General features: G+C 40.0%; 1 long non-coding RNA gene across 1 annotated transcript in view; it reads right to left on the bottom strand.

Annotated features, from left to right (window-relative positions):
• Nucleotides 1–7519, bottom strand: part of LOC128839112 (uncharacterized) — a 33118-nt gene extending 25599 nt beyond the window's left edge. Inside the window, exons 1-2 of the long non-coding RNA XR_008445373.1 lie at nt 7352–7519; nt 3507–4143 (exon numbers count right to left, since the gene is read on the bottom strand). This is a non-coding gene — a long non-coding RNA (uncharacterized LOC128839112). The remainder of the gene's footprint in view (nt 1–3506; nt 4144–7351) is intronic.
• Between the last annotated feature and the right edge of the window lie 82 nt (nt 7520–7601).

The raw sequence follows: 7601 nt of genomic DNA on the forward strand, positions 1-7601 counted from the left end.
ATATGAATATTTTTAAAGGAAAACATTAGGAATGACATGGTTAGAGCTGGCTGAATAATACAAAAAAATGGTTTGCAACTATTTTCATGAATAAACATGCTAAGTTTGCTCTGTTGTGATCTGTGGAGTAATGGTATTCATTAATGACTGCTAGCTTATTCATAAAAATGTTTGCCAATCCCAAAAGTTTAACAAAATTTTAGCATCAACAATTATGTGCCCAACATCCCATACTGAAAGTGCACTATTCCAAAACCTCTATTTGTGCGCAGGTGAATCAGTATGTCTACACAGAAACTAGACACCCATGGCTGGCCTGTGCCAGCCAACTCGGGCTCACGGGGCTCACGCTGCAGGGCTGTTTCATTGCTGTGTAGACTTTCGGATCGGAGTGGAGCTCAGGCTCTAGGATCCTGCGAGGTGGAAGGATCTCAGAGCTCAGGCTCCAGCCCGTACCCGGAAGTCTATGCTACAGTGCAACAGTCCCATGGCCCGAGCCCTACAAACCGAGGTCGGCTGGCACAGGCCAGCTGCGGATATCTAGTTGCTGTGTAGATGTATCCTTATATGACCAATCCCACAACACAGAAATTCTCCAAGCAAAAGGGACAGTGAATACTTCCTATATATCTTATACAACACCAATCACTGAAGTATTTGAGCATTTAATACTCGTTAATATAAAGTAGGGAAATATTATTACCCTGACTGGACAGGGAACTGAAGCATAGAAAAATTAAGTGACTTGCCCAAGACGCACTGAAAGTCTTTGGGGGAGCCATGAAGTGAACCTAGATCTCCTGAACCCTTGTATAGTATAGTAAATGTAAAACCATCCTTCCCCACTACAAGCCCATCCTTTCAGATGAAGACATACTACTTGTCTGTTTAGAACACAATTTATTGTAACTGCATGTATATTTGTAGAACTTAAAGCATTACTCATAATGTACAAATTAGATTGATCTACTTGCCTCAAGGTGCTGAATAAGCAGTTAAACAAGTAATATTAACAAGTGCCACAACAAGATACCCTTCTCCATGAAAACTAAGAGAGAGAAAAATATTGCAGCATTCTAAGAACAAAATTCTATTTATATCTACAGCATATATGTATAGTTCAAAACATCCCAAACCTTAGACAAGCTTATTTTATACATCAGAAAAATGAAATGTTGGAGCTGTGTGGTTAGTTTAAATAAATAGCTGGGTTTTTTTATTATGTACATGAAAACAGATAAAGGAATTGAATTTTATGAGGTTATTTTATCCTACCCAGAGGAATTCCTTTGTAAGCAAAGCATAACAGCACTTCAGTTATAACACCCATAAAAAAGAGCATCAGCACTGATCAATTTTAATGTAATTTAAAAGTTAAAAGAAGTGCTGTTCAATTTCATTACCCAGGTATGTAAATCTGCCTATTGTTTCTTTCAAAACGTCACCTGCATCAAACAATAGCTTGATGATTCCTCTGCCAAATTCTTTTAGAGTAGACCTTCATTTACTTTCACTGAGCAATATACTGGGAAAGAATGTGCAGCCCAGGTAAACTGGATGTGAGCTTATGAACATGGCAGAAATGTCCTGGGACTCAGAGATTGGAATACCTATCTCAAATATGCAGTAAATGACATGACCAAGCCACAGTCACTACTGCAGGGAGTGAGGGGGACAGCAAGCACAGTCCACTGTTCCTTCATATGGCAGGTTGGCCCAGTACATCTAGACCGTGCACAATTCCACTGGCCACAACCCCATTTGACCACATTCTACCACTCTCTGGTACCATGCATGGACCCACTGAAAACCTCTGTGCTCTAGAACATACAGAAAGGGGTACAGTCCACCTGTTTTGGTTCTCTGCTGGTTAGCCCTCTTGCACAGCAGAAACATGATTTTCCACTGCATTTGTGGCCTTATATGGATGCAGCAGGCTATTCCGAATTTTCAGCATCTTGACTAATGTAATTGTTACAACTTCTCTGCTCACTCATTCATATTAACTGGAACATACCACTCTCTTCACATAAATCTTCAGTGGCTCTCTGTCCATTTCAGCATGAAATATCACATCTCTCTCCTGATCTATCTATAAAGAACTTTATGGATGCTTCCTAATTTCTCCACCACATTTCTCTCTATTCTCCAACATGCTCCCTGTATTCTACTATCACACTAGCCTAGTCTTTGACCTTTTAACATTTTTAATTAATAATTTTTCAACAACAAAACAAGTCTTACATTATTGCAGGGGTATAAAACACATTATTATACATACAATTTTGGGTACATGGTCTCAGATTTTCCAAAGTGTGTCCATGCACTTTTGCATAGACCTAAACTGCACACAGACAGCCATGAACTTTTGAAAATTTGAGACAAAGTCCCTTCTTTTCCACTGGTTCAAGAGGTGTGTGTGCATGTGTGTGTGTGTGTGTGGTGGGGAGGCGGTGTGTGTGTGTGAGAGAGAGACAGACAGACACACACAGCAGCCACTTGAAATTAAGCTAAAAAAAAGAATTAAAAATATTTTCAGGTTATACACTTTCCCCAGAGTCCCCCTTCCAATTATTGTGGTTTCTTCACATTTTTCTGTTTTTTCTTTAAAAAAAAAAAAAAATGTTTGTGTTGTTCTCTCAAGCAGTGACAAGAGAGAGCCAAACAGTGGAAACTGATTAAGTAACTGACTAGACAGAAGAAACCACGACAATCTGATCTATGCACAAAAGGATGAAATCCTGGCCCCGCTGAAGTCAATGACAAAATTCCCATTGAATTCAGTGGGGCAAAAATGTCCTTTTCAATTCTCTCTTCTCCATCTGTAAAATGAAGATAATACGTATCCCACAGAGATTTTGTGAGGCTTAATTAACTGTTTGTAAAGTATTTTGAGAACCTTATATGAAAGGTGCTGAATGTGTACCGGGCATGATTAATTATTTGTATACTAAAAGATGTCTAGAAAGCAAATTAGGGCAGTATGAGTGTGTAAATCATACTGCATGCTTCAACGAATACAGAAACTTCCAAACAATCTGAAGGGGAAAGTTTTTAAAGCAAGTCACGTATTTTTCAGAGCAAAAGGTCTAAGGGACAAATTCATCCCTCAGATACACATATACATTCCACTGACTTCAGTAATTGTTGCACACATACGTAATTATTCTAAAGGGACAAATTCTGTTCTGACTCATGCGCTGTGAAACTCCACTGAAGTCAATGGTATTTCACTGGGTTAAGTCAGAGTACAATAAGGCCCTAAATCTTCAATGGACAGCATCTGAATCTGCCTCTTTCACGTACTCTGTTAATTCAGCCATACACTGATCTATGAAATGATTAATATCAGCCACAGGTCCAAATAAACATTTGTTGCAACCATGGGGACCCCTCAGTTTTGCAGGTGACAATAAGGCAAAATGCTATGCAGTTTTTTTCTTCACAGCCACAAAGGCGTTTGTTTTCTTTACTGGATTAGTGGCATGCTATGGATATAACCTTACTTTCTTTCCTTGACACCTTACTTCACTCAAGATTCTGGAGGCCTTCAAAATCCTACTTCTCGTGTTAAGCGCAGAACGGGTAATGAGAATTATCCTCACAGCAGGTTGTCAGTGGTACAAGAGAAGCAAAAATCTCACTGATACTAGAAGAAAGATCTCAGAGTGAGTCAATCCCAGTACTGCTGGCACCCCTTTGGAAAAGGATGCTATAGAATCTTTCAAGACAAAAGAACTCAGGAACACCAACTCTACTAAGCTTTCTTGTGCATTGCTTGTACTCCAAAACGTCCATCCTGTTCTTTACTTCTTTATTTTCTTTTGTAACTTCAGTAAATACTAAATCAAGCCTCTAATGCTGAGACTTTATCCTCCAAAACAGACATTCTAAGAGTAACAGTCTTAAACTTTTGTTCAGGTAAATTGTTAAAAACCTCATTGTCAGGTCTGAGGTGATCTGAAAGCCTCTTCAGCCCAGGGTCCACCACAAATCCAGATGGCAAAGTTAATGGTGAGGTTATGTCCCTGGTGATGCCATTTGTTTTTCCCCGAGTCACTTTCCAAGACAGGGACTGTGGATGACAGATTCAACTTGCTTCTTGGAACTTCCATCTCTTCCAGGTTCTCCAATAGAATTTCACTAAACATTCAAAACAAAAATCCAAATATCCATCAGTTTTAGGGCTGAAAACATATGTAAAACAGGATTTCACTTGGAGAGTTCACTAATAATAAAAATAAGTAATACATAATTATAGTACTAATTATTATTTTATATTTTACACTATATCATCACAACATCCATATGAGCAAGGTAAGTATCTTCAGACCCAATTTACAAAGAAGGAATCTAAAACACAGAGAGTCAAATGCATGTAACTACTCTGCAAGTTCTGACCTATCCAATAAAACAGAATGCGTCCTTGTTAGAACCAGGATTAGAATTCATTTCCCCAGGTGTCTAATCTTGTGAGATCTCAGAAACCAAGCAAGGTTAATGTCCAGATGCTACAAGAAATAGCAGCTCAGCACTCCACACATTCTGTATATTTTATGGTTTACATATAATATTAATATTTTAATGCAGAAGACAGATGGGTCAGATCATAACCCCTAGTTCTGCTTGCACAGGGAACCCTTTGCTTGTGGATCTCCCCACTTCCACATGAAATGAGGTCAACAGAGACCAGAGCTGGTGCAAAGGCACAAGAATCCCATGCAGATGGCCCTGGACTCCCATGGACCTCCAAGAAACCCAATTTTGGGGGCATGCCACACCACCTTTTTCATAAAGTGCAAACCCCAACAGGATAATGTTCAGGTGATGGAGGAGTCTGGGACATACGCATGAAGATTTTCTCTCTCCAGGACTTCTTCCTGTGGGTATCAGCACAGAAGGGGATGATCATTCTAGACTAATATTATTGTAATTGTTTTCTGTGTTTAGTCTAGGTGAACTACTGTTGTTTTGTTTGTGTGTTTAAACTGAAGATACATTTTGGACTCTAAGGCTGTTTAAATTCATACACGTGAGCAGGCCCATTGGCTTCAAAGGGACTACTCACATAAATAAAATTATGCACATTCTTGAGTCTTTGAAGGATCAGTGTCTAACATTGTGTCACTGCATTGAGTGTATAGTATATAACATGTGCCTATAAAGAGAATAAAATATTTACATGGTTGTTCAATTTTAATAAAGCAGACCATGCATATAACCCAAGGAAATACTGCATACTTAAAATCTACAAGAAGCAGCAATGTTTTTACTATAGCCACTTAAACTGTCAGTGACTAATCAGCCATTCTGAAAACCCTAATCCCCGCTTCCCACACATATACCTTTTTTCTTATTTGAAATGGTGTGAATTTGCCAATACAATCTTATGAAAACCCCAATAGAATGTATATGTATCCAAGAGATCAGACTGTTCTGTAGCATCTGTTGATGCAGTATATGAGCCGTGTTGGGCGCACAGAACCCCAAAAGGCATGAGGTAGTGTAACCCACACACCTCCTGGGTGTGGTGTTCTGTCCCATCTAGTGGTACTGGGACCACAAAGAGAGAGAGAGAGAGAGAAAAAATGAGTCTGCTCTACAGCTTTAGTTAACAGGAGGGATAGCTCAGTGGTTTGAGCATTGGCCTGCTAAATCCAGGCTTGTGAGTTCAATACTTGAGGGGGCCACTTAGTGATCTGCAGCAAAATCAGTACTTGGTCCTGCCTAGTTAAGGCAGGGGGCTGAACTCAATGACCTTTGAAGGTCCCTTCCAGTTCTAGGAGATAGAATATCTCTATTAATTTAATTTATTTATTTAAACAGGTAGTTGGCTTTTAGCTTATGTGGTAGAAGCTCATGCACTAAGCTCCAGAGGTCCAAGGTTCAATCCTGCCTGCTGACAACTGGGGTCTGTTGGCATTACAGTAGCATAGGTGTTGAGTAGTGGACAATATACGCTCATTCCTCATACATACATTGGTATTAGAGATGTGATCCCTAGATTCATTCCAGATATATGAAATTAAACATTGCTTCTTATAGCAAGCACTAAGCCCAGTGACTACTGCCCATTTGGGGCCTTGAGATATGTTCACTACATCAATTGAAAGAACATTCCATTCCAATGTGGTAGTACAATATGTCTTTCACGGGATCATGTAAGATGGCACAACTTGATAAGATCCAAGAAGAACATCACTCTGAAAACAGCATACAGGGAAATGTTACAATATCAAAGAAGTCTAGAAACTAAGAGATATTGTTTCATCAATGGACTCATAGGCACAGCTCTAAAAACATGTATTTTTTAAATGTAGGCTGAGAAAGATTTAGCATGGCATTTAATGTCAAAAGACTGAAATAGCAACCACCTCTTTCCATTGTCTTTAGGATTCAGCAGCTTGAGGCGCTTTCTGCCCTCACCAAGGTATTAATAGCCTGGTATATAATATTAACATAAAATAACAGATCTACTAAAATATGTGGATGAGAAAACAGAGGCGCACTAACACTTAATTCTAAAAGTACCATAAAAATATGTTTTATACAGATCTCTCTTTTCTTTCACAAAGACTTATAATTGAATGTTAGAAAGTCTACAAAAGAAGAATAAAACTACCCATTCTTCCCCTTAAATAAAAGGTTAAGATTTTAATTCTAGGACCTCAACATATAATTTTGTATAATTAGCAATTAACTATAATCCTTGATGAGAGAATGCAGAAGTAGCAATTTTCTTCCTCAGTAGTAGGGATGTGTTATTTTAAGTCATATTCTATTACAGAAGGAAAACCACATGTATGCGTACATGCATGCATGAATAGAAGTCTAAAAGACAGTTATTTGGAGAAAAATCAATGTGCAAAGTGAATTTCAATATACTCTGTTATTAATATGCAAACTAGAATGATGGCTGAGAGAACCCAGAAGAAGGAAATTTCCTCTGAAATATGTTATTTTGGGTGGCTTTCTGTTGCAGAGGATAAACTACATGCATGCAACAAAAAATCAAAGGGAACTGTATTTTCAGAAAATACTCAGTTTTCACTAGAGTGAGTCCATGTTTATATGCAAGCTTTTAAATATACCAACTAGAAACCTGGATGAGCGATCTCTACTGATGCTTATTGTTAATAATAACATAACAGTCATTAACCATCATAACTCTAGATCAGTCCCTGTCACAGAGGGCAAGGCACAGACACGTCCAAAAATCATCCCGGCCGGGGCATACATTCCCCGCCCATCCTCCCATCAAGTCTATGTTAATATGCAGAAGCACAGGTGCCCCCAACGCTTTCCCCCGGCCGCCCCCCAGGAAGCCCCTTGGCGGGAAGTCACTACTTACTGCGGCAGCCGCTCGCGCACAGGTGATGCCTGCAGCTCGCAGCAGCTTCACCTGTGCGGCCGTGCCCCTGCCTTGCCCAGCAGCAGCGCCCGGCGGGATGGAGGAGCGAGCACAGCTGCCATCGGCAGGTTGCGTGGATCAGGAAATTAGGGCAGGCGGCAGGGATTGGAGGCGCTCGAGAGCCAACCAGCGGCTGGCGGGGGCCCCCGTGAGTCACCGGGCGGCCGCCGCACACAGGAGCTGGGCGGTT

The sequence above is a fragment of the Malaclemys terrapin genome, chromosome 6 (genome assembly GCF_027887155.1).
Source record: "Malaclemys terrapin pileata isolate rMalTer1 chromosome 6, rMalTer1.hap1, whole genome shotgun sequence".
NCBI classification, from domain to species: domain Eukaryota; kingdom Metazoa; phylum Chordata; order Testudines; family Emydidae; genus Malaclemys; species Malaclemys terrapin.